The 23656-nt window shown below is 42.3% G+C and overlaps 1 protein-coding gene across 4 annotated transcripts in view; it reads right to left on the reverse strand.

The window, feature by feature from the left end:
* The window catches only part of SGK3 (serum/glucocorticoid regulated kinase family member 3), a 62037-nt gene extending 44459 nt beyond the window's left edge, over positions 1–17578 (reverse strand). For 2 of the 4 annotated variants that reach the window (XM_075141720.1, XM_075141721.1), the window contains exon 1: positions 17328–17578. The gene's annotated coding sequence lies outside the window, so the exon portion shown is untranslated. The remainder of the gene's footprint in view (positions 1–17327) is intronic. The other 2 variants (XM_075141708.1, XM_075141717.1) reach the window with 2 other exon arrangements.
* Between the last annotated feature and the right edge of the window lie 6078 nt (positions 17579–23656).

Consider the following 23656-nt stretch of genomic DNA (forward strand, 5'->3'; position numbering starts at 1 on the left):
CTACAAGAGTGAATACATATATAACAAAAGGACAAAGATAACTGGCTGCTTTATAGATATATAGCAAAATATGTGCTTGACATGTCAAATATACAGCTTATTGGTATATGCGATATACCAATTATATAATAAATTACTGCGCCGTTAAACACTTTGAAGCTGAAGTTAGTCAATACACCTCATGAAGTATCAGTGTAAGTTGCTAAAAAACCTCCCAACTCATAGTACTGCAAGACCTGTATTTTGTTCTTAAAGACTCTTTGGAATTCAGCTTATAAATGCAGTTCTATAAAACAGGTCAAGCATCTGAGTTTGCAGGAGGTCTGAGCAGTTTGTGCAGGAAGGTACACAAAAGCTAAGCTAAGTATAAAAGAAAAAAATATCTCTAAGTAGTAATTCTGTATGGATGTTTCTTAATTCAGCCTCCTGAATCCCAGCTACAGCACGTTCTACTAGAATTGCAAATACAGGCTGGGGTGAACAAACATGCTTTGGTAAACAAATGCTCTGGCACACAATGTTATGTAGGTCTACCCAGAACGTCAAGAGTTCTTCCCCAGATTGGAGAGATGAGCAAGAATGCAAGCACCATATTTGCATTTTCAAGCTATTTACTGGTAGCTCATCTGTGCAGGTATTCTATTCAAATGAAACTAAACAAGGGCATTGGTTTGGGGGGTGTCCCCCCATTGTGTCCACCCCTTCACAAAAGGCTCACAGCCTTTTTCAAAAATGTCAGCATTTTAAAGGCAGCCTAAAATCTACGGAATAGACCAGATTTAGATTTGCTGTTCTGTTAATACTTCTAACAAATTGTTTATGTCAAGACACATGCATTCCGCCAAAGCATTGTTACGCACCAACTGGGAGTAGAAAAAAGGTAGCAGTGATTTAAAAACCCCACTACCAAAGCAAGAAGCTGTATCTCATAATCCAAAAACGAGAGAGATTTACACAAAATGTTGTAGGAGTTTATTATTTGCTGTCCTTACTTTGTTTAGTTGTTTATCTAGCCTTTTCCTCATGTTCCCCAGATGCCCAACCTATTCCCAACCCACAGAGAAGATGTATTTCCATCTACCAACTACAGAGTCTGGTTTTTGTTCTCCAAGCACAAATACTCTCATTGTCAGTCCTGGGAGCTGTGGGTCAATGTTTTAAGTGTGTATGTGGGTCTGAACTAGTAAGTGAGTTTCAGCAATATATTTATCTAAAGATACATCCTGTCCTCTTATACCAGGTAAAACCAATACAACACAGGATGTCCAAGAACAAGCAGGGGCAGAGGACAGATGATCAACTTTTGGACTCTACTAAACTAAGTTCTTCTTTAACATATCTTTCTTTTTATAATACGACGAACTAGCAGAAGCTACTTAATGGAATTTTGTAAATCTGAGTATGAAGCGTAAGTAACAATTAAATAAATCCCTCTAATCTCGATATTAACTCAAGACCACTGTTCCATTACGCCATTTTAAAAAGGAACATGGCAGTATTTAATGTTTCAGGTCAGCAGTCTTTTGATGTTAGCTATCATGGTGTTGGGTGGAAAGGACCACAGAGAACAAACAATGACATTGTAGGTTGCAGCATGGAACATGAATACTTAAGTAGGAGAAGTTATCACAAAATTGCATCTGTTGACATTGAGCTTTGATGTACATACAGCCATTTTAAAGGGACAATAAGAACCAGATTACTTAAAAGACATGGTATTTTCTTGCAGTCATTGTTCAAATTAGTCAAATGTTTCATATGAAAATGTTCCTGCACACAAATCCAAGCTACTCTGTTTTCCTTTTATAAGGCATGAGATCAAGAATAAGTCTTATTCCAACTACAGTCTTCTCCAACAATGCTGTATAAATTAAAGTAATTTTTGTAGATGACAACGCAATTTTAAGCTTACATAAGAACACAAAAGAGTAAAATGCCAAAGTTTTCTAATTACATGGCAATCTTTGTGTCAACCCCATTCATTAAATGTTTTTATAAATCTTCAAATTAAGCAAAGAAAAAATTCTGTTCTAGAAAGATGATAAAAATTTTGTAAAGCCACAAAACTCAAGATTTCATACATCTCATGAACTGAAGCACTTGATAAATACGTTCTTACTGCATTGGTAGTAAAATATGGGAGCTGTGTAGAATCTGTACAATGTTCAGGAAACCACCAATAATCAACCTCTGTTCAGACGCAATTGCAACGGTGATAAGGATACCCAAACTGGAATATGCACCAAGCTAATGGAAGCTAATAGGAGCGGTGTTGGAGGAGGGTGCTGGTATCTTCCACTCTTAGATTAACTGATGAAAATTTAACTCCAGTCTGAAGCAGATACCATGTAAGCGCTCAAAATCTCTCTGTGCCGCACTAGCTCTGTTTCCTCTCAGGTTTGGATGAGTCACTAGCAGGTTTCTACACCAAATTGCTTCCGATTCAAATGTACCTTCCATTTATATAAAAAGTGTTGCGGTAACAGCCCTTCAAAATACCCACTTCAGAAATAACGTTTCACCGTTCCCCTGTATATAACTGCGGTTCTCCCAGGCCTATGCTGCTCATTTGTCCCCTTTGTTTGCCACCGGTTTATGCCCACCGGCACGCAGTGGCTAGCACGCCAGAACCGCAGGGAACGCCTGGGCTGCTGGCGCGTCACCTCCCCGAGGAGCCGGGGGGGGGGGGGGGCAGGTGTCCGGCCAAGGGGTCCTCACCACGTACCTCTGTTAAAATAGAGTCGGGGTAATGATGGATATTTTCATTCCTTCACCCATCTGCCTCCACTGATTGATTCAGAAGCGTCTTCAAAATCAGAACATAGAAGCACTTTTTATGTCTCACAAGAATAATGCCCAATTTTGAGAAATGAGGAAGTGCTGAGGACAAAAACATTTTTTACGCAATTCTTTTAAAGTCAGAGCAAGCAAGATGGCTGTTTGTACTGCTGATCCCTGGCTCCAGCATTCCTACATGCATAATTGCTCAATAAAGCTTTTCATAAACATTTTATTGTATTAATTGTGAACTTGCACAGTTAAACTTGTACCTCATTTTGAAAACTGGTTTATGGGAAGCATGTCTCAATCACACAAGCCAGAGCAGCTTAGCACTTTTATGGGATAATGGTGTGACAGTAGAGTTTCTATCAACTAACGAAAGGACCAGCGGTTGAGGGAGACAAAAAGAGAACAAATAAAACAGTAAGCTAACATCAAAGAGGGAGACATTTTGGACATTTCATATAAATGCAAACTTGAAAGCGTTAATATGCCTACCATGGTGGGCAGGTATAAAGACAAACTATACCTGTGCAGATGCTAGAATTGTGGGAGCATGAAAACAGAAAGATGGTGGGATTAGTTATTTAATTTACATGGGATTATATGAAGTTTTGTTTTATTGCATGTCCAGGAAAGTTGAGAGCAGAGCCCATGACTTCCTGTAGTGTCTGGGGGAGGAGAGAGGAAAACATGCAGAACCCCCACTCCTTTACTTTATTAAAAAAAAAAAATCATATGGAGATTTTCTTGTGTAAGGCAAAAGAAAAAAAAAAACAAGCATATGGAGGGGCACATTTACTACGAAGGAAAATAAATAGGATACTAACAAAAAGTTATTTCAGAGAATACTTGTATCTTCTGAACACATAAATCGTGGAATTCGTCTTACATTTTAAAAGTTTTCAAGTACTGCTAGATAATCTGCCCGCACCTGAAAAATGAAGCAGTCGATTTACTGAAGAGCCTTAAAAGGAAAATAGGTCTGACACTGGTCTGTGGTTGATTCTGCAGTATGTTGGCACAGAATATTTCACAGGTTTGGAAGGAAGTCAGATTAAAGAAAGAAACAAACAAAATCCAGATATTGGCTAAGGAGAGTAAATAAACAAACCCAGGTCTGAATCCAAATAAATAGGTTAAGTAGTATTTTCTTTGCCAGTAGCAGCATTTTCGTGGCCAAGACTATTCAGATTCCAATGAACAATAAAATTAAGACCTGCTACGTTGTAAACCATGAAAACAGCAATAAAAATGTGCCTGCAACACAGACTCAAAGATCCAACCAAGGCACAAGGAAAGTTTTTGCAGTAGAACAAGGAAGAGATCTTGAGTCTTCCAAACTCCCAGCGCATCTCATTCGTTATCCCACAGTGGAGGAAGATTACTTGCAAAGGACAGCCTTTTTACAGAGCTAGGAAAAAACAGTCTACTCCTTACGTTCTTCTAAAAGCACCCCAGCCCATACTCTCTAGCACCGCGTAACATTGATTGCTCATCTGTGTAGAGCAACAGCAGAACCCCCAGGTTACATACAAACGTCTGGAAGACCACTCGCCAGCCCCAGGGAGATCGGAGCTCCCTAGGAGCATCTGGGTGCATGTGCCAATGTGCTCAGTGAATTAGTTTGCTAAAACTAATCTCCAGTTAGGTACAGGATAGGAAGGGCTGCAAATAAATTAACATCAAAATCACAGTAAATCTTATTGGGCTGGAGATGTTAGTGCAACTGGGGGAAAAGGAGACAGAAGCCTAAAAAAGCATTTTGTGATCAGGACAAACTGGCAGAGCTTTGCCTACTTAATTATTATATTAAACCCTAAATAGCATTTTATTTTGCGCACCTCCTTCATCAGCACAGAAAAAAGGTTGCAGGCAGTTGCACACACTCTGCAAACAGTAATATCAAATAGTAGGCAATGAAAAATATATCTTCCCGGTTTTGTTTCTTTTCTACCTTCCCTGACTGTCTACCAGGATAATGTCTGTCTACCACGTTACATCCTTGCCCGTTCTCTGTAACTTGCCCGTTCTCTGTAACCCGTCCTCACCGGAGAAAGCCCACAAGGTTTCAACCCTCAAGAGGTGCAGCTCTGCTCACCACAGCTCTCTTCCACGCTCGAGTGCCACTGCCACCCACTCTGTTCAGGATTCTTTTCATGCTGCAGCTGTAACTTGTCCTATCTCACCAGCCAGGAATAAAAGCCAGAGCACAGTTCCTCGGAAAAGAGGTCATCTTTATTAATTTTGTGCAAGACATCTAGCATAATGTGGACTTTATGCAGCTTCAAGTGCCTAGAGGCTGCCAATGACCAACATAACTACGCAAATTTATCCATACAGATAACTTATTATTGCACACACCCCTCTTATCGTGCTCTATGGACTACACAGTAATCCTTTAAAGTTTCAAAATCTTTCTATTCTTAGCTCTTAAGACCCTGGTCAGGACAACCAGATCCCTTTCTTTTGAAAGAGCGGCAGGGCATGTTGCAGCTTCAATTCAAAGAAAACGCTGCATGGACTGGCTTCCCGTAGCGGGGTGGGAGCACTCTTTCTGCCTCTTTCACTGACCCTGGATTTGAAGAAAGTCAACGGTAAGCTTTTAGCATCACTGGTGTCACCAAGGGTGAACATGCAAAGGCTCAGTTCTCTCTCAGGAGTGGAGAGCAAAAACAGCAAGGGGAGGCATTTACAGTTAACTGCCGAGGTCACTCAAGTCACAAAACTGTTCATTATAATGAAGCGGGTTTGTTAAAATTTTTGCATTTCATTGCTGAAACAAGCAGTGGAAATAAATCTTGGGCCTAAATCCATGGTTGGAAGAGCTTGGGTCCAGCATCTGCGGTTTGCACAGCATCAACAACTTGTGGAACAAAATCTGGCTTCCGTGGACCAGAAATGGAAACGCACAGTAACTGTAAATCTGAAAGCACACCCTCTCTTTATTTTTTAAATTGATGTTTCCCACTGTGGTAGATCCACTGGCACCAGGCACATGACAGACAACGCCTGGTAGGCAGTCGGCAGAGTCTGAGGCGATGCAAGAACAAGCCATTTGCACTAACAGGGCTAATCAGTCTAAACAACGACAAAGCCATTAAAAAATATCTAGCAGCACCAGGCTTGTTTGTCTGATATCTCAAATCTACATATCAAACAGCTAGCAACTTGGAAATAAAACAGAAAAGCCTGAAATGGGAATCTAACAACACGTGGTATCTTGATAGCCACAATATAGGTATAAGGAGCAAAGGCACGTGAATTGACATGAAACTTTATTGTTGTTTAGACTCACACTTCTTTTATTTCAAAATTAGCAATTTTTTAATTAAAAAATTGAGAAAATACAGAAGGCAGCAGATCCTTTAAATTTGTTTCTAGACAAGTGGAGAACAACCAGTTCAGAAGACAAGTTGACTAAACCTCATGAAATGGGAGGAGAGGGAGCTCATAAATGTAATGAAGACAAATGTGAACACACTCAGATAGAGAGGAGACTTCACAAGAGACACTACGAAGAGCAGAGACAAGAAAGCAGCAGCAGTTCCTTCAAGAAACAATACAACAGGATAATCTGTGCTTGTGCCCTGTAAAAATAAACAGCAGAAGTTGTAGTGCAAGATTTATTTGTCAAGACAGACATAGAATGTGAAAACACAGTCAAATTGCTAGCACTAAGTATAAAATCTGCGTAAGTACATAGGTATGAGAATCAGCATGGTTAAGATAGAATTATAATGCAAATAAAAAAAACCTGGCTAGCAACAACAAAAAAAATCCTTATTATGAATATGTTTATAGCTTAAGAACAAGAAAAACCTCGTGGCCCCAGTCAACAGAAAAACTGATGAGAGATGACATCCAGAAGGCTACCATGTTTAGGACATCAGTCTTCACCAAGAGGGTCAACTGCAAGCAGTGATTAGCATAAATAATAGCAATGACAGGTAAGATTTCAGGGGGGATGAGGAAAGAGAAAGAGAGAATGTGAATGAAAGTGTGTGTGCACAATGGAAAAAACCAAACAAGTAAACAAACCAAAGTAACAGAAAATAACAGGTAAGAATATTAGAGACCCAGTGAGTCAGTTTCACTTCAAATTCCCGGGGAAAACAATCCAGAACAAATTAATTAGCAGCGCCTGGAAGATAATCTTAACTAGTAGCCAAAAGAGATTTGTTAAATCACATTGCTAACTTCCTTTGACAGGCCTTCCAGATAGGTAGGAGAGAAACCACAGATGTCACATCTTTCCTTTAGTAAGTCTTTGAAACTGCCTTGAGATATTTTAACAATCAGACTACAGATGCAGGAAGAATAAATATTAGTTCAGGATGTGAGAAACAAAGGTTAAATATATAATCTTCAGGATATAGTAGTGATCTGGAAGGACGGAGTGAAACGTAGCAGGTGATGTACAAGATACTGCCCACAGGCAGGAAACATCAAATACAGAAATACAGGATGGGAAATAACAAGGCAGCAGACTACAGCGGGTCACAAGAGACAAGTATCATGCTGTTGTAAGAAAAACAAACATTGCTATGAGATATAAAATACAAAAAAGCGTTGGAGTGCAAAGCCTGAACATAATCTGCTGAACTCAAAAAAATCCTTCTACTTTACTCTGTTCATGTCTGAATACCTAGGAAAGATGTGGACTCACCAGAGAGGGTCTAGCGAATAGTAATGAGAAAATGTGACTTACGGGGAGGTGGGATGGACAAGCTTGTTGTTAGTACGGGGGGAAAAAAAAACATTTAAGGGATAGCTGTTACATTGGAAGACTACTACAAAGAGAAGGGAATTGTCTCTTCAGTCAGCTATGGATAGGACAAGTCCTAATGAGCTTAAAATGAGCACAGAAAAGGTTCAGGTTAAACACAGGAGGAGGAGAGACAAGAACATAAAAAAAAATAGTGGAAGGGTAGTGAAGTACTAGAAGAGATTCCACCAGCAACGAGCTTTAAAAACAGCTGAGGCAAACACTTCTTCATAAAAGACAGATTGCACCTTTGGGGCAGAGACAGTCAAATGACTTCTTGAGACTGAGACCTTATGGCTGGGAACAACGTTCTAGGAAAGAGACGGTGGCAAACAAGAAGCGAGGGGAAGGAAAAGTGGTTTGAAAGCACAGAGAGGAGAAGTGCTGAGGGAAGTCAAGTGACAGGCAGGAAACTGAGAAAAAGAAAGATGAAAAATGAGACTGCCATTTGCAGGGAGAGCCATTTCAGAGGTGTGTTACACTTTCATGAGCAACTACTTTCGAGGTTGCACCTGAAGTCAAGAGAAAAGGCAGGCTCCAGTGCTTGCATCTGCCCTTGCTGTAGTTTTTGTTCCAATGTCTACCTTAGCAAGTAACGCAATGCAAGAAAAGCAGACCCACAGAGAGGAAAACAGCTATGTTGAGGACGCAGCATCCACACTACCCATATTGGCGCGGCAGGATTTGTATGCTTTGCTTCAAGCCAGCCCTAGCCTGGTCCTGCGGGCAGGACACCTGTTTGTGGTTGGTAGGTGTTAAAAGCACTCCTGCAGAACATCTTCCTTCATCTGAAAGGAATCCAGCTCATGTTCCCCAAGATTACCCGGCAAAGTGAACCAAAACGTGGTGAGGTATGTACTTCAAAAGCAGGCTCCTGAACTGAACTAATCCAGTAACACAGACTCACCCTAAGCCAAACCAAAGGAATCCAGGGACCAACAGTGGCATCCACATGGCAGAAAGCAACGCAGGACAGGTCAACCGTAGCAGACCAGAACAACACTGCTTGCCTCAGCTGTTAGATAGATCCAAATACTTTGCAGCAACAAGCATGACTGGAGTGACAGCGTTGTCCAGGCACCAGGCACTGACTGTTTCGAGACAGCGTATTGACCATTTTAACTGACACCTGATGTGACATATGGACATCTTTGGTAGGTCTGCAAGTAAACTGTAATAAACCATCACAATGTTTTCATTTAACAACCGTATTGGTTTTAAAATAACATTGCTAATAATCTGCATTTTTTTCCTTTCTTTCTTTTCTTTATATGAGGATCCATGTCTAGGGACTTTCTGACTCATATAAATTAAAATAGCAGAACCAAAACAAAAGGCCAAGCACCCAAGCCATCAATCTTTGCCAGCTGCCGAGTCATAAAGCAGTAACCAAGACAAAGAACGTTCCAGTTTCTCATTGCCAGTTCCTAACTTCTTATCAACTTATTTTCATTTCATGATGCAACTTTCTTTTCCTAAAGAAGGGTCAAATTGTGCACATCTCTGTGCGCATGCCTGTTTAGATTCTGAGCTGCAAGGCCATCCTCTGTTCCCTATGAGGCCATTGCTCTGTAGCTTCTGAAATATTCGGCACCTTCGGATTCCTTATCAAGGACTGTTTTGTTTCTTACTCTGGGCACATTATGCATCCATCATGGTTCCCTGAATAATTATCTGGGCTTTGACTGGGTGGTTGATGATAAAATTTCTTTCAAGTTACTTCAAGTGATGCTTCTATGTAAATCAGCAAACTGATTTTTGCACACGTTGACAAGTTTACAGTTTTATTTCTGAGTAAACCCCGTAAGTGTTATGAGATTCCTCCTTCCACCTCTATTTTAATTCTTTATAAACAAACACGCATGAAACATGGGGAAAAAAACCCACAACCAACCTCAACTAATATCGACAAATACAATTAAAATGTTTGCGCAGAAATTCTAGATTGCTTTTAATATATGAGAGAAGCTACAGAATTCTGGTTTTATTCCCAGATAATTAAACAACAGGAAAAATGGCTGAGGGCATCAAACATAGGATTATCTTAACTGAGGATCCTAGCCAGCTTGTGTTGCAGCACTATGTTTGCAAGACGGGCATTATTTATACATTCTGGTGAAGTACTCCACAAGATTAACATTTAAAGGCAGTTTATGAATTTCTTAATAGCCTCTGTCAATTCACATAAAATGTGCTTAAACACCCAGATGCTATGACCAACACCAAATGAATCATAAATTTGAAGTTCGTCTGAATTGGTGAGGTTAAGTCAAGCTTCTAGTTTAAATTTACATTGCCTTGGATGTGTAAATTAACATCCAAGGAGCAAAACTTACTTTTAATTGGCTTGGACGGTAGATGAACTCTTTCCTTTTCAGTCTGCCTTCTGATTTTAATTGGGTAGAACACTACTGTAAATATTTTCTTCTTTCTCACCCCTTCTTCCCAACATTTTTTATAAACAAATGAGGTATTGTTTAGCTGCTATGCACTATACCCCACACACTCCAAACCAAAACAGAGAACAAGTACGCGTTCAGATTGCTGCAGAGCACTCTGGATTTTATAGATTTTTTGATTCACGCACTGCAGAACCATCTTGCATACCTCCAAAAAAATGGACTAGTGCAACTTATAGCATCTTTTTAGTTTTGCTTTTCATTATCTGCGTAAGGAGAGAAAAGTAGGCTTAGAAACTTCAGCAACTGAACCTAGAAAGATTTGCTCAGTGGTCTCCGAGTCTCTGGTCAACAGCTCTGTGCTGTTCAAAGCCCAAGTACAAGTGCATCACTGTTCTCTCATTTAAATGTAGAATAATTCTAGGATTCATGGCAATGCCAGCTTAAACTTAGCTCTAAAGAAACCCTTTGTTTTCAAATAAATCAGTGCCTGGTTTTAGATAATTCTATAAAGAATCCTATTCATCCATCACATAACGTATTAGTTAACATGAAAAGAGCACCAAAGAGGCAGCCAACCTCCAAAAAATTCTGAAGAAAAGTGGAGTTAAACCAATCTATCTGGCATATGCCTTTAGAGTTACATGTAATGTGTGTGGACGCATACACAAGATGTAAAACCTCATTGGAAACAGCACAACTTGTTCTTGATACAAACACTTTACACTAAGTTGAAAATTTCGGAGCACACTGGCCACGCTCTCTTGCCAGAGCAATGTAATTGCTCAGGTCTTCTGTCACTGCTGCAAGTATCACCTGGTTTTTACGGGACACTACCAAGGGACAGTTTTGTGGTCCCCTGACAGAGAAACCCCATATGTTTTCAATCAGGGCTCTGAACACAGAAGGATGGCAGAAAAGAGACCCAACAATCCCAAAGACAACAGATATTCTTTTACCAAGGGTTGATTTGGGAGGGTTGGGGGTGAAATTTAGATGTTTTAGTATTAAAATGCTGCCTAAATATTTCCATGATAGTCTGAAAATCCAGAACCCCTTGTAAGAGCAATTGATCAAGCTAAATTACTTATTTACAAGAAATTTACTGTGAGTACCAGGAGATTAGATAAATACCATTAGATGTATTACTTAAATGAAACACTTGAATTGAAACAAGAGGGCCTAGTATTTGGGGAAAAAAAAATCAGGAGGCAAATTGGATTCTAGGCTGACAGCATCTACTATGCCTCTTGATAACCCCCTTCTGTTTCACTTCTTACCTCTCATAAAACATTGCTATATACTCCTTAATGCTACATGCTCTTTTTACTTACCTTTTATGACAACATAGCTATTGTCTTTTTTTTTTCCTATAATATAATCAAGATGCACCGTTACTACTGCAGCAAGGAAGCAGAAGTCTTCAAGTTCTTTGATGCACTTGTCTTCAGGCGTTTGACAGTCTGGGTACTTTTGCCAGGTTGCTTTTATTTCTGAACTGTTCTAAATTTTCTCTGTTTTGTAGTTTTTGGTAGCATTCCAAACTTGTAGACTTAATGCATCTTGCTTTTGCAAGGTATGATTAAATCCCATCCAAAGGGAGTACAAAAGTTATTTTTTTCTTTAATTACCGCCTATCCCTATTCCATGCTCTTCCCAACATTAAAACAAAACACATACCATAAACTGGAAATTCCACAGCATTTAAGTAAAAGCATTCATTTTCTGAATGCTCAGTCCTTACTTATTTACTAAACTTAGTATGAAACATATTTTAGGGCTTGACAGTGATCCCAGTTCATAAATAAATAACACTCAGATGCCAAAAAAAAAAGTCTAAACTATCATAATCTAAATACACGGTTGTTCTGTCAGAGTCCTGCAGACTGAGTACATTCACATTTAAATCCACGTGTCCAACATTCCTGCACTTAAGCAGGAACTACACAGGGCACGGAAGAGGTCAGAGACAGACGGACAAGGGCTGCAGCACGTGCTCTAGGAGGTGAGTCGGAGGCGACTAGGCTCACTCAGCCTTGAGTAGAGGAGGCTTCACCAGGACTCCGCAGCAGCCTCCCAATGCCTTTGAGAAGGTTACTGAGAAGACAGAGACAGACTCTTTGCTTGCGGTGCATTGCATGAGAAGGGAAATCATTATTTGGCTAACTGACCACTTGGACAGGTTGCCCAGAGGGGCTGCGAAGCCTCTGTCTTTCGAGGTTTTCAAAACCCAGCTAGACAGAGCCCTGAGCAACCCTGTCTGAACTCAGGGTTAACCCTGTTTCGAGCGGCAGGTCGCACCCAGTATCTCCCAAGGTTCCTTCTAACCTGAATAACTGCATGATTTAAGACGTTTAGCCCTGAGCAGTACTTACCCCTTCAGCGTATCTTCCCAGCTGAATCCAGAAATGTCACTGTAATGCAATGTTATATACCACGAGGACAATAATCCTCAGAAGTCCCCCAAACACAATTTCTCATTAAAATATCAATTTGAGCAAAGCTTAATGGTGCAAAGCCCTGAAATAGCCATCAAGATAGTTTCAAAAAAAAAAAGAACTTGTTTCCAACCGGTGCCTTATTTTAACAGCAAACAGAAAAGTTATGAGACCTCAAAAATTGACCCACAGTTTGCATATATTTAGATATCAGATTTTGTATCCTCTATTAATTAGATTAATATAAATATTTGGGAGTGACTTCAATTCCACAATTGTTCAATAAACACTCAAATATGAGGTGTAATTCCATGGAACACTGCAAATCTCTTTTGATGCACCTGCTATGTTAGCATTGCGTTCAGAACCAGAGGCAAAGCTTTCCTTGGTCTGATGTCTGTTCCAAAACATTTTGCAATTAACAATACAATGAAAATGTTTTAAATAGCTCTGTTTCGTCAGTTATTTCACAACAGTGAATAAGAGATGGAGAAGTACTGTTGAAGGAAAACTGACTGCAAGAACTAGAAGAGACGGCAGCAGCAAAGCAGCACGCTGGTGCCTCGGAAACAGCTGGAAACGTGTCGGTCTTGCTTCTCAGCAGAGGCAAAGGAGCAGAAGTTGGTACCCCTTTGGTTTACTCCAAGAGAAATGTAACGGTCTGTAAGTTATGCAACTTCTGCAGTGGCAGTATTTTGCAATAGTTTTTGGCAAGGCACTTAGCACTCGCAGCTTGCCAGTAGTCCTCAGAGTTTCAAACAACTGCCAAAAAATAAGATGTGATATCTCTTTGAATAAAGGAGCTTTAAAATAAATTTAGACACCAATCTTGCTTATCCACACCCTTTCCAACTAGGTGCTTTCCTGCCCTAGAACAAAGAAACACTATAGTATCAAAGCAAAGCTTTTCAAATATGAGGGAATGAGGAATTTCCCTCTCCTTGTCAGATGATGCTCGCAGGGCATCTGAAAGAACCAAGTGAAAAGATCATGTGAAGATGCAACATTACTTCTTCCTTTGCTGAAGGCTAAGGAAGACGACTCCCAACACAGAGCGGGGGAGGGAATGGAGTTACAGGTCAGGTCACAGACACCCCAACCTGTGGACTGGATCGGTTATGACAAGAACTGAACACCTGCATAACACAAAACTGCCAGGCTGGCACCTACCGCCACACAGATACACCACGAGAGAGAGGTGACCCAGGATGGAGATTTCTGCACTGGAAATGTGGTTTTCTGGTAGGAAATACTGGACGCTCTCCCCACTTCAACTTCAGGGCTTAAACTCCTAAGCCAGGACTACAAACAGTTGTCACCATCTACTCCAGAGCTCAGAGCTCATTCTTCTCCTGGGCCCAGTTTTCTCCTAGAGCAATTAGCTAAGTGTTGCTTGTCTCTTGAAACATGGAGGATGTTGTGGAAATTCCCACCTCTGATAACAGTCTCATCATCAGCGACCAAGCACTAGATCCCAGCCCTCCTCCCAGGGGAACACACGAACTGCTGCAACAGGGTCAGGTTCCTGCTGGTGCTCCCTCATGTCAGCCTCGGGCAACACGCTGCATCTTCCACGAGATGGCCCAGGTTGAACACAAGGAGAGAAGTGTGCCCTCCCACTCACTTCAGCCTGCGCAACACCTGCGGAGGTGGGCGAAGATGTGGGCTTGAACCCCCTGGGCACAGGGACCAGGAGCCCAGGTTTCAACTACTAGAACGGAGTCTACCACCAGCTCTCAGGGGAGGGTGAGCACTGGTTCCTCCTCTGGCGATGGTTTAAGGAGAAAGCCCATACAACTGCATTTTGAGACACAACCAATCCTATCAGCGTCTGTGTTTACAGTGTGCTTGCCAGGTGTCCTAGTTTCTTGATCTCCTAAGGGCTTTGATGCTCAACTACAGCAGCTCTAGATAAGCCGCTTAAGAACTTTCTGCTTAAAGAGGGAGACCCAATACGTTTAAGACACTTTCAGAGTCAGGCAGACACTGTGTTAGGTGGTTTGGAAGACTTGGGGAGATAAATTCTGTTTGAGAATTAGGAATGCAAGCAGGAACCTGATTAACACATTTTAAAATGTTCTCACTGTATGCTGAAGCCCTTCAGTTCTACTTCAGTTCCAAAGTTCTACTTTGGAAAGCGTAAGTGTTTGCTTTGCTGGTTATTTTAGCATATGGCTACTACTTAAACTAGAACAAAATGAATCCTTCAATATAAACACTCAAAGTGCTAACTTCAAATAAAAACAACATATTGCTTTACTACAGCTCAGTCTATATAAATACATAGATTACTTATGCCAGTTTCTAGTTCCTTGGTCTACAGAAAAAAAATAATTCATAGCAATATAAGTCTTCAGTGACTTATGAGCATCCAAAAATGAAGTCACAAAAACAACCAATAGTGACCTTCCTTTTGGGAAGTGCCTGTTCCTTAAAAATAACATTTTTCTAAATGACAAATTAGACAGCCAAAAATAAATATTCATTTGCAACTACAAATATGTGTAATCTGATCTCGATTTACATGCAGAAATGCAGGGCATTTGTGTATAAAATGGCTTGTAGCCGTGGGACAAAAATGCCCCAGTACTTGCATGCAAATTAGAAAACCAAAACCATCTGGAAAATTATCTGGGATATAGGCAGGATAACCCAGCAGAGAGCTGATGTGTGGATGTGGCTGAAGGATCACAGCTCATTAGAAGCTTATCCTGTATGGATGGGATGGAAAATAAGATTTGACATACCCTCTTATACAGTGATGATTAACATGAACCTGCAATTAGCGCGCAGGGCATTATAAAATGACAGCTGATTTCCATCATAAATCCTAGATCCCAGGGGAGAGAAGCGTTGCTTTGCATCTATTTTTATTTGCTAATACCTGTGACATTTTATTTAATATATTTTATTTTTGGCTCTCAGCATACCCTATTGAAATATCTTGTTGCAGGGTCAAGTCAGCTTTGGAAGCTTGCAGCTACTCCAGCTAGCTAGGCTGAAACAATTCTGCATATTAAAAACCAGCAATCACTATTTTAAACACATGCCATTACAGTCAAATTATCCACCTACTTGTGGATTGACTTTAAACAAGTCAAAAAATGAACAGACTAGTAATTTTAAAGTACCCACATCTTAAAACTTGAACTACTAGCTTCCTGCAATACATTGTTTTATAAGCAGAGTGGGCTAGGAACCGCCCAACTAATGTCCCCCGTAGGTCCTTTGAACTTCTGTTCAATGAGACTTGAACATCCAGCTTTGTCAGGCGTCTTAGAAAGCTACCTGTCCTTAGAGAATTAAAATGCAGAGAGCAATAATAAAAAGCAACAACTCCTATCAGTTGTTGATTATTAGAATGAAGATCCCCTCAGAACAACAAAACCAATGAATTGCAAATCTTGCAGTACTCTGGATATAGCCCATATATACACCAGTCCACATAACTCTCCTTCCCCTCAGGAAATGTTTAATCCTCTTTTAAGATAACAATAGATATGAATTTATTAGATTAGCATGAAAGAAATTAAATGCAAGGCCTATCAGCATCTATTTTGAGTGTCCAATATAAATTTCAATGCTACTTCAATGCTCAGAGCACGTAACGAAGAGGCTGTAGCACTTACTAGAGAGAAATAGACTGCAAACTGGTTTTGGCACCAACTAGTGCATATTCCTGCTCTTCATACACTCCCCAAAATGAAGGGAAAGAGCTTGGCAGAATTCAGACAAAAAAACCAGCTCTGCAGGAGCACGTAAGTTTCAGCAAGGAGCGCTGACCCATGCTCATGAAAGAACTGAGCCAAAGACATCCTGCAAATACAACGTCACGCAGGTGAATGTTATGGGATACTGCTTCAAGCTCCACTAGTTCTCCCCCTAGTGCAAATCCTCCAAGTTTGCATCAGAATTTTACCTTTCCTGTAAGAGATCTGTCCAGAAAGTACTGATACTTTGCAACTCCCTCTGAATGCGAGGGGAAAACAATTACTTTAATTTTCTCCCTGCCTCCAACCTTCTCTCATATTTAAGGTGTTTTAAGATGTAAAGAGGCAATTCCAGGCCTTGCCTCTCTGGCACAGAGATCGCTAGAAAGAGACACTGCAGACCCCAACTGCGTTAGCTGCTTTTCCTCTGCGAGGCACCAAGCAAAGTGAATTAGGGTCTCCCCATCCTACAGGGGCACAGGGAAAGGGCTCTCTGGAAAAGGGCTCTTTCAGCTGCTCTAAATGTAAACGCCAAGACATCCCTCACCTCTTAAATGTCTGCTTCCAGCTTAGCATCACTGTCTATATGGAATTAAGTAGTGGAGCTGAAATGGAGTTTGAAGGTGTCCGTAGTTGTAACCCAGAAATCAAACCCTCCTAAACCCAGCCAGCCATGCAAAATAAACGTAATACGTAAAACTACACATACACGCATCTACACATAAAAACATTAGGGCAAGAGTACCAGCAGGAGCAAGTAACACTGCTGGAGAAGGGTGGGAATAAAAAAAAAGACGAGAGGAGAATGTGAAATGCAGAATGACTTTGCAAGTTCTTTGCAAATCTAGCATCTAAAACTATACCAGCTGAAAAAAAAAAAGCAGAAGTTTCTCCATGTTTGCTGGGAGCACTTTGCCCCCAGTCCGTAACCAGATCCCTGCAACCGGAGCCGTACGCCCACGCGGATCCGCGTTTTCCTGCGTGAACGGTGCCAGTTCCACCCCTCCCAGAAAGCTCGGGAGGGCCACACCGAGCACACGCCACAGAAACTGCTGGGGATATACAAAAAGCACGCATACATTTTCGGGCTGCAAAAAAAGGGAGGCAAAACGGTCCCCTGCCCCGCACCCCCCCCCGGCCGGTGAACCTCCGCGGCTCCGGACGGCCCCTCTTTAAAATGCCCGACTGCCTGCCGCCTGCAAGCGGCCACCGGCACCCGGACCCCGCGTACCTGCCTGCCTCCCTCCCGCCGGCCGGGGCGGGCCGGGGGGCGTCCGTCCGTCCGTCCGTCCGTCCGCCCGCTCGAGCTGGCCTCTTCCTCCTCCCCGGCGGGGCGGGCGCTGCCTCCCCGCCGCCTCAGCCGCGCTCCTCTTGCCGCAGCCCCGGGCTGACGGGCTCCCGTCCGCCGGGGCTCCCCCCACGCCGCGCCGCGGGGACGGGATGGCCACGCACGACCGCTGCTCCCCACCCGCCGGGGCAGGCGGGGCCGCTGTCGGTGTCGGTGCCGCAGCCGCCCGGCCTCCCGCGCCGACCAGCGCCCCCCCGGGCGGCGGCGAGCGGCGCCCGCCGCGGGGTCAGGCGGGGACTCGCGGCCCGCTCCGCCCCGGCCCCTAGCGGCCTGCCCCCGGCCCGGCCCCGGCCCCCTCCCGCGGAGGGACGGCCACGGCCAGAGCTGCGCCTGCTGCCGGCGGGGCCTGCGGCCGCCGGCCAGCACGGGGATAGGGGATTCGAGGCCGGATTACCGGGCTCCTCCGGGTAAACCGGCCGATAATCCAGGGCGACGCGGTCTTCCCCACATCCAGCACAAACCGGGCGGCACACGCTGCGCCTCGGGAGCAGGTGTCGGTGCTGGCCGCTCGCAGAGACACGCGACGAGTTGTTCCTTGTCAGCTAAATACGCGTAGCCTGCATAATATTGGGTCGCTCCCTCAGCTGCAAAGCTGTCACGCCCTGGCACAGAAAGCGAAGATGGATTTTCGATGCCAGTATTTCATTCATCTGACCAGCAAAAACGAATTAGTCGGGCTGGATGGAGGAAAGAGACAATGGAGACATTAGCTAGGGTGCAGAAGCATCCTCCCCCTTCTCTCTTCTAGGCATTATTTTGCCTTTTTTCTTCAATAGTCACTTTCAGTGCTCATTTTTCACAGCAGGATGTGGTAAAAATAGAGTTACAAGTTTGTCTCAAGCAACATTTGTTGTCTCTTTTCTGGCTGCTTCTTCCGTGCTTCCTGCCACGCTTTCTTCTCCACATACTACCACAGGATGCAGCACAGAAAAACCCACCCCACCCTTTATTTGCGCAATCCTGCCTCAAAACACTTATGTGTATCAGATTCATGGCTCGGAGTATGGCCAGCTGAGGTTCCCCCGTGGCACTCCTGAGAAGATGGTACCAGCTTGGAGGCTTCACAAAACAAGGAGAATTTCAGGAAGGCCTCAGAGACGGGATGTGAGACAAGGGAGGTTGTTCCAAGCACAGATGGAGCACACGTGAAATTTTTGAGTGGCAAAAAGAGGAAGGCAAGAGACTACTGGGAAAGGCAATAGCTCTTGTATCCTGAGATGCAATACAGGCTGGGGGACAAAGGGATTGAGAGTGCCCTGCCGAGAAGGACTTGGGGGTACTGGTGGATGAAAAGCTGCACATGAGCCCACAATGTGCACTCGCAGACCAGAAGGCCAACCGTATCTTGGGCTGCATCACAAGGAGCATGACCAGCAGGTTGAGGGAGGTGATTCTGCCCCTCTACTCTGCTCTGGTGAGACCCCACCTGGAGTGCTGCGTCCAGCTCTGGAGCCCTCAGCACAGGAAAGACATGGACCTGTTGGAGCGGGTCCAGAGGAGGACCACGAAAATGATCAGAGGGATGGAACGCCTCTCCTATGAAGAAAGGCTGAGAGAGTTGGGGTTGTTCAGCCTGGAGAAGAGAGGGCTTCGAGGAGACCTTATTGCAGCCTTTCAGTACTTGAAGGAGGCTTATAAGAAAGACGGGGACAGACTTTTAGCAGGGCCTGTTGCGATAGGACAAGGGGGAATGGTTTTAAACTAAAAGAGGGTAGATTTAGACTAGATCTAAGGAAGAAATATTTTATGGTAAGGGTGGTGAAACACTGGCACAGCTTGCCCAGAGCAGTGGTAGATGCCCCATCCCTGGAAACATTCAAGGTCAGGTTGGACGGGGTTCTGAGCAACCTGATCTAGTTGAAGATGTCCCTGTCGATGGCAGGGGGGTTGGACTAGATGACCTTTGAAGGTCCCTTCCAACCCAAACTATTCTATGATTCTATGATGATCTAACCTCCTGTTTCTCATAAGTCTTGCATACATTTAATGTTACATCCATGTGGGTGTCCTTGATCCATCTTCCGTGTGTAATTGTTTAGAAAACAATCACACAGAAAACTATTTTCAGGACAACTTCCAAAAGGCAAATCTCCAGACAAAAAGGTTATGCAGTTTGACCCATTCAAGAGATCCACGCCTGTTATGCAGAAGTAATGCTAAAAAGTGACAAGAGAGATTCGCCATATTATATACTTGGGAGAAAGTGTTTGATTAACACAACTAAACCTTTCCTGTAAGGCCTAGATTTTCAGGAATTAATCTTTCAGTGTTAGAACACTGTTTTCACATTGGATTAAATTGGTAGAGACAAGACTGAATAATAGAGGTATCCACTCTCTCCTTTCCCTTCTCTCCCAAAGAATCTGAGTGAGGAAAAAGTCTTGGAAGGTTTTCTCCTGTTATCAGGACAAAAACAAAAACAGAACAAAAAATGTTCTTTTCCCCTCCCCAAAAAGGAAAGGGCTGTTCAACCCCAGAGTAGCCTATAACCTGGTGTATCATCACAACATTCTTGTACTTCTTAAACACTGGATAAAGTACCTAGTTTTGTTGGTGCTCATCCCATACTGGCGCCAGGCTTTCTACTTCCAAAGCTCTAACAAGGTATTCTTGTATTGTTTGTCTGAAATTAAAAATTGTAAAAAGCATCCATTTTAAGTGAAACCCACCTCAGTTATCTAACAACAATACGCGACTCTTGCTAGAGTTTTCTTGCCACTTAAAAAGAACACAGAGCTAGTAGGAAGAAAAACAAAAGGACAGCCATAAACAGCAGCTTTTATCAGTTGAGGAGGCTGAACCACTGGAAGTCTCTTCCAGTCCATATTTTGCGTGTGTGTAAAAACACTACCAATCTTGCTTTAACCTGATAGAATCCATTTTTCCTGCTTTACATGCAGTTTGACCCAAACTAGGTGGCTTGAGAAAGACATGGTCCTCCTGCAAGAGACGGGTTGGCTTGCTGACAGCCTGGGAAAAAGTTTCCAGACTAGACCGCAACCTGCAGACACAGCCCTGGCCCCTCCACGACATTGCTGTGGTGGTGGAGCCCCTGGGTGATTGACACTCTCTCCAAGTTCAGTTCTCTGTACCAGAGGCTCTTCTGTGGCTACTCAGGCTGTCGCACTCCTGTACAGCCACAGCACAAGACCTAAATATCAGTGAGACTCTTAACCACCCTCCCCTTCAATATAAGCAAATTTCACCTAAGGTGAAATCCTCTTAAAAAAAAAGGAACAAAGAAAAAAATTACTTGCCACTACAGTCATCCTTTTCTTTTCTTCCATCATAATTGCCCTGTAAGAACAGCATGTTTTCCTCTTGCTCTGGTATTCCGCTGCGAGGACATAAGTACACACTCAAGGTCCCTAATGCTACATCGTCCATAATAGGAAGCACTAGACCTAGAAAACCTTTAGAAGGTTGGTCTCAGTCCTGCTGCTGAACAAACAAAGCTAATATATGTGCCTCATTTGTTCTGTCAACTGTTTGCTCCACTGTTTGTTTTCTTTTCTTACATATCCTTGCAGACAGGTTGATCTGTTTAACTACACACAGGTCAATGTCTGAACAGCTCACCTAGAAGCACCAGCAACACAAAAAGACAAAATGTGGAAAAAAAAAGATGATGATGACATACTGCTTTTAAAGCATAACAAAACTCCTATCAACACCAGCAGTCTGCTGCACAGACTGAGGTCAGAGTAAACCCTTTCTCCAGTAACTGAGTAATTGTGGATATGAGATACTCTCCATCTTATTGTGAGAGACCAAACAAAGGGGGGAAACATCTTTTGTGAGGTCACCATTACCTCTGCCTTCTTGCTATACCTTCTTTCATTCTCTTTGTTGCTTCACCTATTTGCATGTCTCCACCTTTCTTCCCTTTGCACTTCTTTCCCCATAGCAACTCTGCCTGCATACGTTCTACTTCTGCCTCCTCCCACATCAGGAAGCTGTGTAATATCTCAGGCTGAACTTTGAAGGGAAAATTGCAAAGACAAAGGGTCATTAGCTGATGTAGACTGGTAGTGAGCTTTCTAGCGCTATAGGCTATGAGCCAAAGTAGGGAGAAAAGAAATAGAGATAGACTAAGGACGAGTGGAACAAAAGTAGTTAAGAAAGTTTTAAATTAGAGAGCAGAAAGTTATACGAGGTGATCTTTCAGGATTGTCTGTTCAGCAGACCTGACAGTACACGCTCAGGCTAGTTAGATCCCCCACAGCCACATACTAGCAAGGAAATAAATCAATGATTACGTATCATGAGAAAGGCTTGTTGCGACATGGAATTCATCTGCCACTAAATCCATGTTCATGAAGAGGTTCCTATCTTCAGGCACAAAAATTCCCATTTTTTCAGAGCAAGTTCCTGAAGGAATGATAAAGTTTGTCTTCAGGGGGCTAGCTAACTATTCATATTTCTAATAAGCGTAGAGCTTTACAAGGTATAGGTATTGAATTTACTTTCCTCCAGTAAGGTAGTATAATATTTACATGTTTTATTGAACATTTGAAACATGGACTACAGCAATTAAGATGAAAGTTCAACACAAATGTTAAATGAAAATAAACTTAAGTAAGTGCTTTATTGAGCTCCTGGAACTTGGTTGCCAAATCACGTCTGGGGATCCCTATCTAACTCCCATTGTGCCTCCAAGAAAAAATCATCTTCTCCAAAGCATTGCCATTAGACTTTCATATTGACACCCAAATCAGAACAGGTAGAGAAGAGTGGAGGTCACCCTTCTCATAGCCACCATTTTAAGCTGGTTTCACTTGGTTATATTTCCTACGGTGTAGGACGCCTTGAGTTTTGTACTTTAGTTTGTACTTGTCAGTGTCATGTCAATCTAGATCAGATTTTGCAGAACTGGAGTCCACCGTAGATGGATATTCAGGTGAGGTGCCCACCTCCAGAGTGTGAACAGAGACATGTTTCCAAGTCTTAGTTGTTATTAAATAATGGCCATTAGCAGCGTGACCCTGAGACAAGGTGAATACCGGTGAATTGAGTAGGAAGAAGATATTGCCAAGTTTGTGGGTGATATTTCAGGACATGTAAGCACTGTTACTTAGCCCCTAACTAGGAGCAGCTTTCAACGCAGTAAGTACAGTTCTTTTCCTGAAACGGTGAGAGGTAAGCAGTTAAGCATGGGATCCTCCATCTAGGTAGCTAGTAAACACGCTTCATTTTCTTTCCCTTCCAAAAAGTAAATTTGTTATTCTTTTATCATATCCTTTTACTCAACTGCTGTGGCATATTATGCTACTGTTAAGTGTTTAAGTATGTTCTCTGTAAAGTTCAAGGTTAACTAGACCAGAAGGTTCACTGCCCTTCCGCTTTTGTTACTGGATACACTGTAAGGTTCATCCATTCACACCACGAGCTCGTTGTTTAATTTTTGCATACAAAGCAGAGCGCATTTTTTGCATTCAGGATCCCTGCTGCTGTGAACTATTTGTCATATGAAACACCAGTCACGTTGGCTACAGCATCTAACAGTCAACCTCTGCAAGCAGAATTAACCAAAATAATGGAAGACAGTATATTCTTTAAATCTGTAATAAATGTCTTTAAAAATAATAAAACTATTTATCTTTAATATCTTAAATAACAATTCTCAAACATCCAGCCAAGAACTAGAAGCTATTTCTTTACAAAAAGACACAAGAATAAAAGGCAGTATGGCATGTATTAGAAGGGTGCTACATAATTATTATATCTAGATACCTTCAAACGGAAAACCAAAGGGTACAGCAAAGAAAACATGAGAGGACGTATAGTTATCTTATTCATTGCAACATGTAATAATTAAGCAGGTGATAAGTTAGACGCCCTAAGTAAAACTCTAAATCTATTTTTGCTTCTTAAGATAGTTTTATAAAAGGCAATTGGGATTAAATTTTAGTGGTATAGGAAAAAAATACATCATGTGATAAAACAATGAAAGTCTCCAAGAAGTTGAAATTGAATTAACTTACCACAGTTTCAGTGTAAGAAAACATCCCACTTAGAAAATGGATTATTTAATGAAGTGGGGTTTTTTGTTTCTTCTCTCTTTTCATTTTCATTCCAGCTGTGGTTGCCATTTTGGGGAACAAGAAAATCCCTGCCTCAGATGTTTCCCATGAGTTATCAGGAAGTACCAAAGATGAGGCAACAGCTTTCCCAGAAATAAAATCTCAAAACCTACCACAAACTCATGGAGG

The sequence above is a fragment of the Calonectris borealis genome, chromosome 2, assembly GCF_964195595.1.
Source record: "Calonectris borealis chromosome 2, bCalBor7.hap1.2, whole genome shotgun sequence".
In the NCBI taxonomy this organism is placed as follows: Eukaryota; Metazoa; Chordata; class Aves; order Procellariiformes; family Procellariidae; genus Calonectris; species Calonectris borealis.